Here is a 19,680-nt window from a genome sequence, read left to right as displayed (position 1 = left end):
GTATGAAGAGCTCTTATTAACCAATAAAAAATGGGCCTGGGTCGTGAGGGGACAATTTAAAATGACATAAAAATGGGCTAATAACATTTGAAAAGAAGCTTAGCCCTATTAATAGTAAACTAAATATAACTGGTAACAAACAGAAGATTATCATGAAACCGTTTGCTGGAAGCTTGAAACAAATATTTGTGTAAAGCTTCCTCAACAAACTGCATTTTAGGACCTTGCCAAGTCCCTTTCTATTAGGATTTTTTTTTTCTTGCTTCCCAGTCAGTATCTCCAGTGAAATGAAGTGTCAAAGAGAAATTACGTTTAAGTAGATATTACCGCATGGCTCGGACTCTTTGGCAGAGACCACAAAGGCTGAGAACAGCATGAAAGGTGTCAAGTACATGAGCATCTTTAATTAAGGTCCCAGACCACGTGCAGGATGTGCTGAGAGATCATGAAATTGCCTCAGCTCGCGGTGGTCCCACATCACAGGCTATGTAGGAATTGATTCAAGATGATGTGAATATTTCTTCAGAGAGTGTCTTCAGTGTGTCCTGCCTCTCTTTCCCATCGTGTCCCCATCGTGTCCTCAGGTCAAGAGACAGGGGCTGGAAGAGAACCACCTGCAGCCATTTCTTATGGCTCTGCAATTGGAAACACAGGAAACGAGATGTTTGATCCACTTGGACCTGAGGGAATGGGCTTGAACTCACGCCCTGTCCCCCAAGGCAAAGATGGGACTGGACTGGAATGGTCCATGTGTCCAGAGTGGTCAGGGCAAAGCCTGGCGAATTCTCTGTGTGCCAGATGGAGATGTGCTAAGAGGACAGTAGAGACAAGTGACCCCAACAGAAGTTAGAATGCAAGAATGGACGGGTGAGCTGTGAGTAGATGGGGGAGGAGACATTGCCATTAAGGGACATGCAGATAAGAGGGATTCTTGGTGATGGGAAAGGTTTCCAAAGAACTCTCAAGGGCCCCCCATGAATTAGAGAACTGCCACATCCAGAAGGCTGAACGACAATCACCATAGTATCCTTCAAATAAGAACTCCCCTGCCCCTCATCTCGCCTCCCTGATCCTTTGTAACCCTGGAGGGACCCAAAGTATAGCCAGAAAGTGGTGGGTTGAATAAGAGGGACAGAGATGACCACCACACCCCTGCCAGGGAAGGGTTGACCTGGGGGAAGGAAGAAATTTTTTTTTAAGATTTTATTTATTTATTTGACAGAGATCACAAGTAGGCAGAGAGACAGGCAGAGAGAGAGAGAGAGAGAGAGAGAGAGAGGAGGAGGAAGCAGGTTCCCCACTGAGCAGAGAACCTGATGTGGGGCTCGATTCCAGGACTTTGGGATCATGACCTGAGCCGAAGGCAGAGGCTTTAACCCACTGAGCCACCCAGGCACTCTGGAAGGAAGAAATTTTAAGTGAATGATAGTTAAATAGGATTCTAGACCAGTGTTTTTAAAAACACCTAGAAAATGACATTCTTTGTTACCATGGCTTTTTTTATTTTTGTTTTTTTATTTGTGTGTTTTTTGGTCTGAGTGACGGAGAGGCTGTCTGATTGCCTTAGACTGACCTGAAAAGCTGAAAGACCTAACCAAAATTTCATGGAGAGTGAGGGGAGATGGAAGACGAGTGACAGAGTCAAAATTTGAAGTTCCGTGGCAGATAGAATAATGCTGCTTTCTGTCTAGACAGAAGTCTAGTCTAATGGCAAAACCTAAAATGTAGGAGATTTTAGAACGAAAAATAACTAAGAAGATAAATAAATGCACGGTAAATCAAGAAGCTACATTAATCATAGAATTGGGGCATAAGACATGCAGTTTTTACATACGAGAAAAACTGTAACACAACCTCATGCCTCCCTCCTGCTTCCTGAGTCGTTGTGTGGATGAAATATTCCAAATGAACATTTAGGCCACCTTCGGCAGAATCTCATAATGTCCCTATTATATGCTCATAATGCCTAGCACCACTGGAAATGTTCTGTTCACAGTGTTACATTCAATACCCTATCATTGATTTCTGTAAGAAATATAATAAGGTTTCTCACAGAACACAGCTTATCAAAGCTTTAGTGTGTACAAAAACACACCACAGCCATATTGTTTCTCCTGGTTGCCTAGAATTTCTAGAGGACCTTGGTCTTCCTATTTAATGAGAAATTCAGAATTCACCGCGTTGGTCAAAAGAACCCACTCTTTTCATGTCAAGAGATTTTGTGTTTCCTGGATGTTGTTATGCGAATGGCAGAGAGGTACTCCCATAGCTCACCTGCCAAACCCTGTCCTGTACCAGATGAGATCCATCTCACCATTCTTCTCTCGCATACAGAGTTGGCCAGTGACAGCTTATGATACCTGTATCTGGCATGTGTCTCCCCTACCTGGTCAGCCCCTCCCTGCTCTTTCCCTTGCTATATGTGATACCTTCCTTTTTTTTAATGATTTTATTTATTTATTTGAGAGAGAGAGCATGAGAGCAAGAACACAAGCAGGGGAGAGGGGGAGCGGGAGAAGCAGACTCTGACCAAGCAAGGATCCCAATGTGGGACTAAATCCCAGGACTCCAGGATTATGACCCAAGCCGAAGGCAGACCAGTTGAACCAACTGAAGCCACCCAGGTACTTTTCAAAACTGTTTTTCACATGTGTTGACACTCTACCCATCAGGTTTAATGGCCTTCCTCTTGAATGCGAGCTGGTCTTAGTTGAGTCGCTTTTCACAACAGAATATGGCAGAAGTGGCACTATGCGACATCCAGAGCTACATCATAAAAGAGGATACAGCATCAGTCTAGACTAGCTCTTGGGACACTCGCTCTTGGAGTCCAGCTACCAGGCTGGATCCCAGGCCATAGAGGAAAACCACAAGGAGGTGTTCCAGTCAACAGTATGGCGGAGGCCCCAGCTCAAAACCAGCATCAAGCACCAGGCATGTGGATGAAGAAGTCTTCAACTTGAATCCAGCCCAGCCATGGTCTAGAGGCAACCACATGAGAAACACTGAGTGTCCGACTAGATGCAGTTCCGTGAGCGATACCAATAGGTATTTCTGTTGCTTCATGCCACGAAGAGTAGGGTGGTTTGTGACACAACCATAGATAATTGGGTCATGATCGAAGCAGTACTGGGAACACTAAAAATGTGTCGTCTCTGTGAAACACTGTTTCCAGGGGCACCTGGGTAGCTCAGTGGGTTAAGCCGCTGCCTTCGGCTCAGGTCATGATCTCAAGGTCCTGGGATCAAGTTCTGCATACGGCTCTCTGCTCAGCAGGGAGCCTGCTTCCCCCCCCCCCCCCCGCCCGCCTGCCTCTCCATCTACTTGTGATCTCTCTCTGTCAAATAAATAAATAAAATCTTTTTTAAAAAAAGGTGCAAAAACAATGAATACTGTTATGCTGAAAAAATAAATTAATTAAAGAAAAGAAAAAAAAAGAAACACTGTTTCCGTTCTGAGTTATGTATTGATTCATTTATTTACTTATTGGTTTATTTTGAGTTTTTATTTTAATTCCAGTTAGTTAACAGATAGTGTTACATTAATTTCAGATTATGCCCATGATTTAGAATCCAGATGGAAATAAATTTATGCAAAGAGTGATTTTTTTTAAATAGTAAAATATTGAGAAGAACCATTTCCCTATTACTGAAAACTTGGGCTACATTACTACCCCAAAGTCATACAATGAAGTACCATGAAATGCAATGGAATACTAGGAAGCCATTAAAATATCTAGAATTTCCATTCTAGGAAAATACCAAACTCGTAGCTCCTTGTGCTTCCCAACCAAATACAACAATAAATTCTGGAGATAATACAAGAGTCAACCAACCACAGGAAAACTCTGAAAGTTTGTGAGAGGAAGGCATACTGGTTTGGGACCCCAGCACGGGAGGAACAACACGGTAGTGGGGTGTCTTATGTGCCCCTGACCCAATGGAAAGTAATCCAGACCCGTATTTCCCAATCCCCAGTCTTGTATCATCTTCTCCAGGACTGAATGGGAAGCCTACCTATCGCATCAGGAGAGAGTGGTGTAACTACAGTAGAATGAGTAAGTGGCCAAGGAAAGCCCCCCTCCCTTACCTTTTGGGCCAGAGACTCCCCTCTTTTGGGGCAGGGAGATGGACCAGGCAAGAGGAATCCACTAGAACACGTAGCCCGGTCCGGGAAGCTACTTTGTCCCATAGACCCGAGACTCTGTTTCACCACCCAGCGTACACATGGCAGCAGGAAGTCTTCCACAGGAAGTTCTCTTGGACACCCCCTCCCCCCAAGAAGGAGTAGATCCTGCCACAAATGCTGGGCCAGGAAAGCCTCTTCAGTAGATAATCTCAACAGCTTAATAATCATGAAAGAAATTGAATTTTTAATTTAAAGCTCCCCCCAATTGGGGCGCCTGGGTGGCTCAGTGGATTAAGCCGCTGCCTTCGGCTCAGGTCATGATCGCAGGGTCCTGGGATCGAGCCCCGCATCGGGCTCTCTGCTCTGCAGGGAGCCTGCTTCCTCCTCTCTCTCTGCCTTCCTCTCTGCCTACTTGTGATCTCTCTCTGTCAAATAAATAAATAAAATCTTTAAAAGCTCCCCCCAATTAAGCCACAATACGATATTACTACCCATCTATCAGAATGACCAAAATAAAAAATAATGACAGTGCTAAATGCTGGTAAGACTGTGGAGAAACTGGGTCAGCCAGTCATTGTTGGTGGGCACGTAAAATGGTACAGCCACTCTAAAAAACAATTTTGTGCTTTTCTTATAAAGTTAAATGCCCTAGTATTGCATGATCCCACAATTGTGCTCTTGGGCATTTACTGCAGAGAAATGAAAACTTTGGTCCACAAAAAATCCTGTACATAGCAGGTTTATTAATAATAGCCCCAAATGGGAAATAGCTCAGATGTTCTTCAACAGGTGATGATTAAACAAATTGTGGACTGGATATGAGGTGGGATACCGCTCAGCAACAAAAAAGAGCACATTTTTTCCCCTTATTCATTGGAGCTGAAAATTTGTACCTTTTCACCAACCTCTTCCTATTTCCAGCATGCACCCCGGCCCTAGCAACCACTTTTCTACCCTGTTTCTATGAGCTTGATTTTTTTTTTTTTTTTAAGATTTCACATATAAGTGAGATCACGCAGTATTGTCTTTCTTTGTCTGGTTTACTTAAATTAGTGTAATGCCCTTAAGGTCCATCCATGTTGTTGCAAATGGCAGGGTTGCCTTCTTTCTCATGTCTGGATAATATTTCATATATTATATTATATTATATTATATTATATTATATTATATTATATCATATTATATTATACTATACTATGTTATCCATTCATCCATTGATAGACACTTAGATCTTTTCCATACCTTGGTTGCGTTGAATAATGCTCTTACCAACACGGGAATGCAGATCTCTCTTCAATATACTGATTTCATTTCCTTTACATAGATATCCAGCAATGAAATTGTTGGATCATATGGTAGTGCTCTTTTCTTAATCTCTTGAGGAAACTCCATGCTGTCATCCACAGGAACAAATTAGTGATATAGGCAAAACCTTAGATGACTCTCCCGGGATTATGCTGAGTGAAAGTCTATGTCAAACATCAGAAGGTTACGTGTTCTATGATTCCATGTGTATCGTGAACTTTAACATGACAACAATGAGACATGAAGAACATATTAGAGGATATCGGGAGTTAGGGACTGGGTGGGGGAAGGAGGGAGGTTGGTGTCGTCATAGGGCAACACGGGGGATCCTTGTGGCAATGGAAATAGTTATCAACTCTGATGGATACGGGAATCCACACAGCCAATAAAATTCTATAAGACTATCTGCACACACACACACACACACACACACAGATGAGTTATAAGTAAAATGGGAAATCAGAGTAAGATCAGTGGATTATGTCAAGATCAGTATCCTGGTTGTAATATTGTACTATGGATTTGCCAGCTCTGACCACTGGGGGAAACTCGGCTGAGTACTTCATATTTTTTTCTTAAAACTGTATGTGAATCCATAATTATCTCAGTAACACTTTTAATTAAAAATTATGTTTATGAAGAGGCTGTGATAGTATGCAATAAATTGTTTATACCATAAACTACAGGCTAGACAAAATTAAAATATTCATAAAGTTTATATACAGCATAGTTCCGGCAAGTGGATTCAAATAAAGCAAAAATCAAAACTGTGTAAAATTTGAAATTAAAGGAGAAATGGGAAACCCAAAGGAAAACAAAAAATACTGTGTTAAAATTTTATTTTCCAAATGTTTCCTAATGAGATGATACTTGTACAAAGAAGAAATAAACTTCTTTAAAAATAGACATTTTTATCAACTCGTAGGTTTTTAATATTTATCAATGCTATTAGAGACCTACATTTCTCCATAAATGTTGCTGGTAACTCAATTTGGGTGGTACATCTGTATTTTTAAAAAATATTTTATTTATTTATTTGAGAAAGAGAGAGAGAGAGTGAACAGGAGTTGGGGGCAGAAGCAGAAGGAGAGGGAGAAGCAGACTCCCCGCTGAACGGGGAGCCCGATGTAGGGCTCGATCCCAGGACCCCAGGATCATGACATGAACTGAAGGCAGACGCTTAATAGCCTGAGCCATCCAGGTGCCCCAAGACATCTGTATTATGACCCAAGCAGCAGAAGTCTTCAAAAACTGAGTTTTAATGAAAAAAAATATTAGACATCCGTGAATTCAGAAGAGGGACAAATGGAGATGGTGGACATAATCCTACCCCTTTCTAGGTCCTCGGAACCCATGTCGGTATCACCCACTCTGCTCTTGCTTAAAGGTGGTCACCGGCTTCCCTGGTGGATTCCACTCCTCTTCCACTGCTCATGGACTTCAGGCTTGGCTTGAAATTACTCAGCCGTGAAGACACAATTTCAAATTGGCCTGCCTGTTTCCGTATGCACAAATTCCTCCACAGCAGGGGGATTTCTCCAGGGAAATTTTGAAAGCAAGGAGAGATGCTGAAAGAGTTTAGAAGAAGATTGCTTTCTGCATGGACAGTTCTGAGTGCAATTAAGTTGTACCCCAAATTTGCTAGGCTGGAAAATATTTGGGGAGAAGTAGGATCCCCTCTGCGATATGAAGAACAGTGTTTCATTTCTAAATGAAGGAAAATGATCACTGAACTATAAGACCAGAAGGGCCCTTGAGAGATCCACCACAATGTTGAACAATATCAGGTGGTCCCATTTTCATTTAGCACATAGACATGGTGGCCCCAAGTTGTGCAGTGTACGACTTGCATGACTGTATTAGTTCATTCTGCTAAATCCAGTCATTACCACCACTGCCCCTCCACCTCCTTGCACTGAGATACAGTCCCTTAGAGAGGAGAAAAGCAAGGCCCAGAGAAGGGAAGGAAGTTGTCCAAAGTCACACAGCTAACCACAGAACTTGGATTCTTGAATTTTAGAATAATACTCTCTTTTACTTTTTGAGTAAAAGTATTTGTTTCATATCTGTATGGCTGGAACCTAAACTGGGTTTTCATAATGTTGAGACAGAGTCAAATTGAGTACAGATTCTAAGTGTCGTTTTCTCATATGAAACGGGAATACTAATAGTACCTGCCTCTTAGGGTTGTTTGGGGGGGATAAATAAGTTAATATATGTAGAATACTTAGAACACTGCCTGTCATACAAAAGGTATTATATAAGTTTTAGATATTATTATTATTATTATTAGCTTGTATTTCTATATGCTAATAATTAATAAAATGTAGACCCTTCAGAGAACATGTACTTTTCATTTATGCTTCTACAGGAACTGGCATGGCTTTGAGGAAGTCCTCTATTAATATTGTTTGATGATGGCTGGATGGATGGATGGATGGATGGATGGATGGATGGCTGGCTGGCTGGCTGGCTGGCTGGCTGGCTGGCTGAATGGATGGATGGATGGATGGATGGATAGATGGGTGGATGGGTGGAAGGAATAAATAAATGAATAAATAAACAGATGAATAAATTCATGTTCATATGATTAAGCAATCTGTTAACTCCATAGAATGAGTCTTTCTCACCAGATACCCTTTGCATGAATAATAAAGACATGAGATTGGTCACAGGTGATATGTTAGAGTTTTGTTGTTATTAAATTCTAGAACTGTTAGGTGTTAGACAACTCTTTTTGCACTTTTTGATCCAGTACAGGAAATCACATGAGCAGCTCCCCAAGCAGAGAGCTCTAGTTTGAAAGCTGTGGGGGAGAGAGAGAGAGAGCTCATTCCTTGGCAGGCTAACAGTCTTTTGAGTATTTCACTATAATTGTCATCAAGTTCTTCCTAAGTCCACCTTGTTCCTTGTGTGGATCTGGACCTCATGGAGACACCAAGAATGAGTTTAATCTACCCACCACAATTTTCTTTTGTTCACTCGTTTGACAAAAATCAAGACAGTATACAATGATTAAGAAGTAGATACGGTTCCTACTGTCCTGAAGATTACTTCATCACAGAAGAGACAGAAGAGGAAATAATGAGCTGAACATAGACAGACATACTATGGAAAGTGCTCTAGAGGAAAGGCACAAAGTGGCGCCCCTGAGTCAGCCCTGAGTTGCATGAGAAGGAAATTTCTGGAAGGGACTGCTGCTCTTCGGTGCCTCAAAGTCTGCTAATAGTGTGGAAAGAACAGTCAGGGCCACACATAAACCCAACGATAGATGAATTCTTGCCTCTGGGAGATGAGAAAGACAGTATTAGCCAGACATCTGCTCCCAGATGCTGAGATACTCTAAAGAAATACATCACGGTGAAGCAGACAGACAGACAGACCATGTCACAGATCATCCAAGTTGGAACAGGCTTTATAGATCACCTGGACCATACTCCTTCTCTTTTGGCACACACCCACATCCACACCCCCAATCCGAGCCTCAACAAGAGGAAGGGCGTAAATGTCATGTGTCCTGTCTCTCAGCTCTTGGGTTCTAGGACACAGTTCTCTTTCTCTCTTGGTTATCCTCCTACCAAACTGACTCAGTGGCTGCCCGTTCTTTAGCCACTTTTGCTAGATCCTTCTCATTTTCCTGACTTCAGAACATTCTAGTATTTGGGATTCAGTCCTCCCCTCCCTTCTCTTCTATCCCCATTCCTTAGTGTATATCATCTGTTACACCCTGAAGTTTTCCACGTCATATTTGCATGGTGGATTCTAAATTCATGAATGTATCCCAACCCCTCCCCTGAACTCCATGTGCACACTCAACATTACCACCTACATTAATAGGAGTCGTATGCCAAAAATAGGCTCTTGATTTCTCTTCTCAAACTTAGCTCCTGCCTCACTCTACCCAATCGCAGGGAATGGCTCTCCACCCTTACAGTTGTCCAGGTCAACAACCTTGGGATTGTCCTTGTTTCCTGTGTCTCATTCTGTATAACTAGTATATTAGCAAATCCTGCCTATTCTGTGTGCAAAACATATTTAGAATTGCAATCTCCACCATCCTAGACCAAGCCATCAGCACCTCTTAACAGACTTCCCTGCTTTGACCCTGTCTTCCTGTAGTCTATGCCTTCATAGAATGATCTGGTTACTATTACTCTCCAAACTCATCCCTCACCACACTCTGGCTATCTCATTCTGATCAGCCAGACCAAACTCTTAACTCTTCCTAGGACCCATGCATGGGTCATGGCTCCCATCCTGGAGCCTTGGCACTGACCTCTCTCTCTGGAATGCTGTCCCCAATTCCAAAAGTAGATCTCTTCTGCTTTTCTGGATTCCCTCTTGCACCTTTCACTGCCTTCCTTCTGCTTGTGTGGTTGAGATAAGGACACCAGTATGTTAGCTAATGCTGGGTCTCTCTCCCCTCTGGAGGTCAGAAAGTTGACCATGAAAAGGCAACTTGTTGGGACATCTTCTATCATGAGAAAGAACTCTGCATAACTCTCAGTTCATGTGTGGTTCCTGGAATATTTCATAAGATATAAGGTCTGAGATATAGTCCCTAAAGTGTACATAAACTTACCAGAACTTTTCATCTTCTGTGTTTTCATTATTCCCATCTTTTGAGCTCTGAAACCCAAGCTCAGGAGTCATTTCTAGTTTTTATGCTTCATTATGGTTATTTGTGAATAAACTTTATTTCACACTTTGGACTCTGGGCGTCTGAAAGCTGGGGTTTCACGACTTTATAATCCCTCCGATCTCTGTCACCGCATATGATAGAGAAGACGTTCAGGCTAATAGTTAACATTTACGGGACACGATGATGGTCTCATCATATGGGCTGTTGGCCAACATGGCTGGGATCATTTCCTTCCTGGATGCACTCCCCTTTGCAGTGTGATTCTACAGCTCTTTCCTCAAGTGAAGAGCCACTTCCCCACCCCACCCCCATTGAATCTGAGCTGGCCTCGTGGCTTACTCTGACCCACAGAAAGTGCCAGAAGCCCCGACATCATGCCCATGGCATGCGTGGACCTCCAGAGACCTTGCGTGTATCTGCCGAGGCCCTTGGAGCTTTGCCCAGTCTCCACTGGCACGAGCCCAGGCTGGCCGGCTGGAGCGGGAGAGACCACCTAGAGCAGCTGAGGCCATTCCAGACCAGCCAGCCCCAGCCGGCCTGGAAGCGGGCTGCAGACACATGAGGAAGCCTAGCCAAGTCCAGGAAGATGACACAGTAGATCCCCATCCAAGTTGTCAACCCACAGAACTGTGAAGCAAATCATCGGCTGTTGTTTGAAGTCGGGGTTGGCAAACGACGGCCCATCCGCTGAATCTGGTGTGCCTCCCGGTTTTGTAAATACAGTTTTTCTGGAGCACAGCCTCTCTCAACTGTTTATGTATTGTCTAGAGCTATTGTCCCATTACGAAAGCAGAGGTGAGTAGGTACCACAACGCTTGAACGATTTGCTCTCTGTCCTTTTACAGAAAAAGTTTGCCAACCCTGTTTTAAGTCGCTATATCTGGGGGTAGGTTGTTATACCCAGGAATGAAGCCACACAATTCAGATTATTGTGTTTTCATTGCAACCCAGGGAGGGTTTTTAATCATGCCCATTTTACGGATGAAGAAACAGAGACACAGGGAGAGAGTGTCATTTGAGCGTGGCGGGGTCGGGGAGGAAACACAGTCTGGCCTCACAGACGTGTGACCTTGGCCTATGACGGAATAAATATCGTTAAGGAGATGAATGAGTGTCTGAGGGAAAGTAGGGCTGAGTAAACAGGAACCGAGGGGATAGTGACCTTGGTGTCAGTGGTGTGCTCCTTGTGGGCTAACCTGAACTCCCCACAGAAAGGGTTAGGGGAGTCCACATCTAGATCTTCAGAGTTCCTGACCATTCTTGCAAGGAAGAAGATCACAGGATCCCATTCCTGACACCCTTAATTGATGTCCCAGATGAATCACTGATGTACATTCCAGGGGGTGGGGGCAAGAAAGGGGTGTAAGGATGGAAGGCTTAAGAAAGGGAGGGGAAGCCACCCACATTCCATGGTGCAGAGAGTCTCTCATCATGTTTCTGGCATTCATCTGATTTTTTTTTTAAGATGTTATTTATTTATTAGACAGAGAGCACAAGTAGGCAGAGAGGCAGGCAGAGGGAGAGGAGGAATCAGGCTCTTTGCTGAGCAGAGAGCCCGATGCGGGGCTCGATCCCAGGACCCTGAGATCATGACCTGAGCTGAAGGCAGAGGCTTTAACCCACTGAGCCACCCAGGCACCCCGCGATGTCTGTTTTTTGATACCTGATATCCGTAAGCCAACCATTAATATCCGTGTTGAAGGTAGACTCAGTCTAGAATTCATCTGCTAACAAGGAGATTTGGAGGTTCATCAGGAGTCATTCTTGCAACAGGGTAAGGAGAACCCCCAACTTGTCTTAGATGGAAGCTGGGGTCTTTACTGGCACAGCGTCCAGCGTCTTCTGGAACAGGTGAGGAAGGTCATCGACTGGCACCTTCCCAGGACACTGGAGCCGCCTCCCCAGCTCACGTATTTCCCAAGAGCATGAGCATGTGTGCAGCTGCTCACCCCAGACGGAGCAGAGATCCCCCCTGACTTTCTCAGCGCCCTCCCCCACCCCAACCACGCTTATACTATTCAATAACCCACATTGACTTTGGGAGGAGGAAAAAAAATGTAATTGTTAAAGCATAAATCCCTTTAAACGCTAAGATCAAAAGGAAGGTTTCCATCGAATGACACATAATTAAACATGCAGACGTGCCCAACTTTGATTCATGAATGCGTATGCACTTCTAAATTGTTGCCAGGGAGATCAGAGCCTGAGAAAATTAAAACCATTACGCCTCAAAAGGATACATGATTTTCACAGCTTTCTAACGTGATTTCCTGTTGTGCAGAACTTTGTGCTTTCCCATTTTCTCCTCCCTGCCTCTGTAGCGATGTTCGGGCCTGAACACAAGCAGCTTTGCAAACATCCTTTGCTTCAGAATCCCTGCAGGCCCAGCGTGGTGTGAGCACAGAGCCAGGCCACAAGGCCCGCAATTTTCCTCTCACTTTGTGGTTGACCAGAGGGCAAATTCCTGTCTTATGGTCCCTGAGGATGGTCTCAGATGCTTGGATGATGGGGATGGTGACACGGTTCTTAAAGTCCTCAGACATAGGAGGTAGACTGCTCAGGGTTGTCTAGAGGAAGAGAAGCAGCAGGACCCATATCTGTGTCTGTGTCATCCGTCTTTATAAAGAGAGCTGTGATAAGAATTGGCTCATGCCATCATGAAATTCAGACCGCCCAAGATCTGCCATGTGCAAGCTGGATACCCAGGACAGCCAGTGGAGTAGTTCAGTCTGGGCCCAAAGTCCCCAGATCTGAGGAAGCAGATCACAGGATCCCAGTCTGGGTTGGAAAACCCAAGAACCAGGAAAGCTAAAGACCGAGAATTTAATACCCAGCTCCACCACCAGGCAGGAGGGACCAAGTTCTTCCTTTCTTCACCTCTTTGTTCTATCCAGGCCCTCAAAGGACAGAATGACACCTGTCCACACCGGGGAGGGTGAACCGCTTCACTGGGTCTCCCGATGCAAGGGCTACCGCATCCAGAATCACCGTCACAGACACACCCCACAACAGTGTTTACTCAAATATATGGCCACCCTGCGATCCACTCAAATTGACACATAAAATTAACCACCTCACGGAGTCTCTCACTTTACATCAGGGTGGTCTGAACAATTACATTCTCTCTGCTTCGAAGTCTTCCGTTGGGTTCCCCTTGAAGTAGACCCTGAGACAGTACTTGTGTGCTGGAAAGTGCAAGAAACACCACAGGGGCTTGAGGGATTGAAACAGGGAAGGGCAAACAGCTGTAACGAAGGGGTATCGTGGACCCTGAGAATGTCTCCAGAGGCTGTGGTTATGGGTCTGTTTCAAGGAACAAGTAAGATGGTGAGAAGTTGCCAAGACTGAAAGAGCCCCAGGGGAAGAAACAACCAAGTAGCCTCAAAGCATTTTTTTTTTTTTTTTTGCTTGCACAGTGACCTTCAAATGCCCTTCAAGCAGACAGTCACACAATTGGGGCCAAGCAAGTGGAGAGGCATAGAGAACCCGCTGGCTCTTACAGAAAGCATGGTGGGACCCTGGCGGCTCAGGCTGGTGTAGCTGACTGGCCCTAAGCAGTCAGCAGGCAGCTGGTCCGTGATCAACAAGGCCAGTTCAGGGGAGCATCCCCGACCAGGAGGATACTCGGAATCAGAAGACAGCAGGATCATGCTTGTCACAGCAGGACCGGGAGCAGAATCCAGTCCCGGGGGGGAAGAGGTTGGACTGTGTATAGCAGACCTCTCAGAGAAGGCTGTCACATAGGCCAGGTGTACATTTCTGGCAGGTACGAGTGGGTCTGGGCAGGGAAGCTGAGCCGGGAGCTGGGGGGCATGCCTGGTCCGGCGAGATCCAGTGAGCACCCGCTACCAGGGGCTCACGCCCGTGCCCCAGGCGCCTGGCCACAGCAGCTTGGTGAACCCCTCCTCCAGCTGCAGGGTCCGGCCGTGATATTCTGGCTGCCTCACGCAAGATCATCACAGGGACCGATCAAGGCTGATGCTCTAGGGAAGGGACCAGAAACCCCGGGGTGGGAGGCTGAGGACTGTGAGATTATACCATCCTTTTTGTGGAACTGTGGAAAAAATTAGGTCATCCTCCGGCAGGGCACATCTCTGCCAAACACGGGCAGCAAAGGCTGCGGCACCAACCCAAAGCGCTCTCGCAGAGGGGTGAGTGCGGCTGCTCTCCACCCGGGCCTGCGGGATGAGATACTAAGTAAACATGTTGCCCAATAATGATTTTGTTGTAGCATTTTATTGATAACTAGAAAAGACTAGCTCACGTGTTCTCCAGTCGACCCAGCAGACCGCCCAACTCCCCACTTCCCACAGGTAATTACCTGCTCCTAATTGGGTCTGAAAGCAGCAGGCTCGTATTTAAAGGTAGGAGTACAGCACACTTTGTATTTTCCCAGCAACCCCACGGGTGAGATTTTAGGGATCCGCGGAGCTACGGCTTAAAGAGCCCGAGGACGACCTCTCCATGGGACCCAGGAGCTTCGCTTAAGCTGCGTCCTTGGACAAAACACATCACTTCTCAGAGCCTGTGTCTCCTCATTTACCAATGGAAAGGAGTGATGTGATGGTTCAATGAGGTTGGGGACACAAGAACAGCCACCCCAGTGCGTGGCACACGTGAGCTGCTCAGGGGACAGCTCATGGAGTTGGTATGGCGTGGCGTGGGGAATGGCGTGGTTTTGAATGTCCACCTCTCGTACCTCTGGTGTGTGTTGTAAACAGTTCCATGGTGATTGCTACCTCTGTGCATGATGCTTAATAACTCAGTTGTTTTTATTCCCTGCATTTGATTTTGTATTTAGGTATATTTAACATATGGTATCCTACTAGTTTTAGGTGTACGATACGATACATTACTCAGCGGGCGTCACAGGTGACCTCCCCTTTATCTAGTTCACCCGCCCCCAACCACCCCCCACCACCAGCTTGTTCTCCATATTTGGGTCTGTTTTTTGTTTGTTTGTTTGACTCTTTTTACACCTTGTGTGTCCATGTGTTTTGTTTCTCAAATTCCACTGCCGGTGGGAACGCAAATGGGTGTTACCATCGTGGAAACGGTATGGAGTTTCCTAAAAAAAAACTAAAAATTGAATTATCCTCTGCTGTCGTTAATTCCAGTACCGGATATTTATCCAAAGAAAATGAAAACTCTAATTCAAAAAGGTATATGCACCCCTACTTATTGTAGAGTTCTTTACGACAGCCAGATTACGGAAGCAGCCCAAGCGTCCATCAGTGGATGAATGGATAAAGAAGATGTGTATAGAGACAATCGAATGTGACTGAGCCATTAAAAAAAAGGAGTGAGATCTTGCCATTTGCAGCATCATGGATGGGCCTGGAGGGTATAAGGCTAAGTGAAAGAACACATTTGATTTTCAGCGCAACTCTGGCTGGTCATGAGGACAAGTAAAATTACTATCAGTTTACAGATGGGGAAATTGAAGTCAACAGAGGGGACGTGGCCTGTCAAAGGTCAGGTGCCTTAACTAGATGGCAGTGTTGGGGTTTGTTGCAACTGAGACCAAGAGGATATTGAAGCTCAGGGAAGGGAAAGTCAGGGAGAACTGGCAAGGATGCAGAGGTGGACCGATGGGGATAGCTCTCAGCCATTCCTTGAACAGGCAAGGGCAAGGGGGACCACAGGCAAATTCTGGTTCCTGGGAAGGGAGGTGAAAGGTACGGAGGTTAGCTGGGGTGCTGCCGGGGGCTCCACTTCCCAAGGGACTAGTGCTCTGGGGAAACCCAGCAAACGGATAGCCCAGCTCCAAATGGAATGGGTCTGGAGACCGGCCACCATCTAACTGCAAAAGGAGGACCCTGGATGTAGTAGTTCTGAGAAGAGGCAGAATTGGCCAGCTGATTGCTGTGTGCTCCTTGAGACAGCAAATTTGGGACTAACACGGAACAAGGACTGACACGACCTCACGCTGAACTCGGCTCTGTTTAAGGACATCTCATTCACCTGACACATTCACGGAAGTTCGCTTCAGGGACAACGTAAGACAGAGGATTTCGTGGGTGCCTGCCCGGACCCAGGGCATTCTGCTGGACCGTCTCCCTTCTTCTTCCCTGGTTTCCCTGCTCTCCTAGCCCATGTTGGTGCTGGATCTTAAGTCCTGATCTCTTGGTTTGTTCTTACATAAGGCAGGGAGAAGTTTAGGATGAGCCTGACTTTGATCCCAACCACAAAAGGGAGGTGTGTTTATTGACAATGCCTTACTTTCCTGCTGACATTTTGGCCTCCAGGACACGTTCTCATCTTTGAAACCCCAGTATCCGCCATTGCACCTGTAACATGGCAGCTCCTTGTTTGAATGAATGAATGAGCAAGGGAATGGATGAATCAGGCATCACAGGAGACACTACCAGCTTCACAAGAGCAACAAGGAATGTGGTCCGTGTTGCTTGTTGTTGAATTCTACTCCTGGTACGTGATGGGCATTTGATACATCTTCCTGGATGAATGAGAGATTCACCTCTCTGTCTTAGCAACATTGACCCTCTCCCTTTCTAACGATTCCCATAGTGTTTAACCCGGGAGAGACTTCAGAGATGAACAGGTCCCGCCCGGGTCATTATTTTAGAGACAGGAAAATGCGACCCGGTGAAGGCAATGACTTTGCTCATGCACACATGCCTGAGTTGGGACCAGAACGTGGGGATTCTGGATCCCAGTTCAGGCCTCTTGACCCACTACCTGCCCCGTCTTCATGAGCGTGAACCTAGCGGGTGGATCAGACCTCCAGAGTCCCATTCGCTCAGAGCCCAGCCCACTCCAGAGCCACGAAACTCCCTGAGCACTAGATTCAGGCCAATCTGCTCCTTTTCCTCAGCCAATGAGCCCCGTAGGCTGGGCAGCAGGTGCAGAGCAAGGCCAAAGCCGGAGCAGGGATTTGAGCTGGGACGGCCGTTTTCCCTGAGCTGTCTTACCTGGATAGCTGACTGCTCACTCTCCTGGGGTCCTCAGGAGACTTTGGTTCATGCATTGCTCTGCCCGTTGGGGGCTTTTCCTCATGTTGAGCTCCCTGGGCATGCCTCCTCCGTCCTTCACACAGGCAGCTGCCACAGAAGGAAATGCATACGCCGCATGGCCGCCTCCCCAAGTGGGACAACCCAGCTCAGCAGCGCTGGCTTCAGAACACCTGGGTTTGAAATTGGCTCTGCTACCTCCGGCCAGCAAAACTCGGGGCCAGAGATCGACCTTCTCCATGTCTCATCTATAATAAGGTCTGGGGGAATAAAGGAACAGAAAACACGGGAACAGATGGAGCGCCACGCCCGGCGTGTGGTAGGCAACCGGCAGAGAAATGTCAGGGATCCGGCGGATGCTCCACTGGAAGGAGGGGTGACTGTGCAGAGCTTCGAGCCCCTGCAATCAGACTTCCTGGTTCCAAAGGCCAGCTTGGCTCCAGGTCCTATGTGAGCCCTTTAGCTGGCTTTTCAATCTCTCTGTGCCTCAGTATCCTTATCAATAAGACGAGGGAAACAATGGGGCTGTTTCGTTGGGTTTCTGCCCGATTCAAGTGTGTTAACTCACAGACACACTTAGAACCATTTCTGGCACAAGGGAGGGGCTAAACAAAACTCCCACTCTTCCTATTATCTAGGTCTAAAAGCGTTTAGGAAAGCCAGGTTGTTTTGACGGAAAGCCTTGAGCTGCAGAGGCTCATGCAGGCACCGAGACACAGTGCTAAGGCCCAGCTTATTGGCTGGTAATCTCATTTGTTTGTCCTTGCTGTCCCCAAGCACAGCCCACAGCCAGCAGAGCATGGGGCTTGTACGATGCTCACGAGCCAGACGTGCTGGGCAGTGACTTCTCCACCGTAGGCTCTAAATGGCTGCCAGCAGTGAAATTGCATTTGTATTGATCTAAAGAACATTTTATTGATCAAAAGCAGAGAAAGAACCCTTTGAAACATAAGCCCATTATTTTAACAATCCGTTGCCAGGAATAGGCAAAGGCTGCTTTTCCTTCTCTTTTTGGTGAGCTGGACTTCCCAGGTCAGAAATGGTCCGGAGACCTACCCTCCATGAATATCTCATCAATGACCACCTTCTGGTCTCCAGCTTTCCATCCTCCTTTCCTCCTCCTTGTCTATGTCCCCTCCCTCCTTGATCTCACCGGCTGAACTGAAACACAGCTGTCATCCTCCGTGCTCCTGAGTCATTCTGAGCAGTTGGGGGTAATGGTGAAGGTTACTGATCGCCAGGGTATCTGTAGGAAGCGCTACAGACTGTCCTGTTAGGTATGGAGCACAGATTCATCTGAAGTTACTGTCCACCATTCTCCCTGGTACGGAAATCCAAGTTCAGTGGCCAGAACCTCATTTGATGGGGAAGGCATATGAGCTTGATTCAGGAAGCTGGCTACCTGGGGAGAAAACAGACTCTTGTCCAAATGCCAACTCTGTAGCTTCTGCCTGATCGAGGGGTTTTTAAAGGAGCCTAGGGCAGTTAATCAGTAAAGGAGGTAGAGAGGTCCCTAACGTTCTTTGATTATGTGCAGACTTGATGGTACCAGCTATAGACATTATCTTAGTGTTTGAAGGTTGTGCAAGAGGGTTTGGTGATGAGCAGAAAAGCTCTCTTCTTTTTTTTAGCAAAGAATGCATGATCTATAGATATACGAAGAAAGGCTTAGTTAATCAACCACATGGGCTAAGGGTAGCGGCTAAAGCTTGAAGACTACTAGGTTGGCCAGGGGAGCCAAGGCAGCTTCCTCCCCATGCCATCTCTGGACCTGGCTTCATTAACCTTCATTAAACTAAATTGACATTGAAGTGAATTATACAGGAAACTCAGGGACACTAGGTGGAAAATATTTGGAAGGCAGTAGTCACTACAGCAATGTCCAGAATGATTTAATAAGGTCTGAGGGTTTGAACCCTGTGCCCAACCTCATAGGCTATCCAAAAATTTGTTCCCATTTCCTACCCTCAGTGAGCTGACCATTTAGCCTGAGAAAGGAGAAACCCACACTGAGGGGTGAATCACAGGAGGCAGGATTTACTAGGAATTACAAGACAGGCACAAGAATTCAGTGGGGAAAGAAGTCTCTTCAACAAATAGTGCTGGTATGACTAGGTATTCACATGCCAAAGAATGAAGTTGGACTCCCTACCTCACATCATATACAAAAATTACCTCCCCGTGGATCGAAGATCTAAGTGCGAGAGCTAAAACTATAGAAGTCTTAGAAGAAAACGTGAGTGTAAATTTTCACGGCCTTGGAGTAGCAATGGTTTCTTAGATATGACGCCCAAAGCACAAGCAACCAAAGGAAAAAAAAGTGGATTTCATCAAAATTGAAGTCACTTGTCCTTTAGAGGACACCTGTAGAATGGAGAAAAATGTACTCAAATCATGTGTCTGATGAGAGTTGAGTACAGAGAATATATAAAGAACTCTTGCAACTCGCAAATAAAAAGACAAATAACCCAATTTATAAATGGGTGAAGGACCTGAGTAGACATTTCTCCAAAGAAGATATGCAAATGGCCAATAAACACATGACCCAGCATCATTAGTCATTCGGGGAAATGCAAACCCAAACCATATTGAGATACCACTTCACACTCACTAGGATGCTTACACTCAAAAAGA

Source organism: Meles meles, chromosome 21 (genome assembly GCF_922984935.1).
Source record: "Meles meles chromosome 21, mMelMel3.1 paternal haplotype, whole genome shotgun sequence".
NCBI classification, from domain to species: Eukaryota; Metazoa; Chordata; class Mammalia; order Carnivora; family Mustelidae; genus Meles; species Meles meles.
This window is presented reverse-complemented; position numbering follows the sequence as displayed.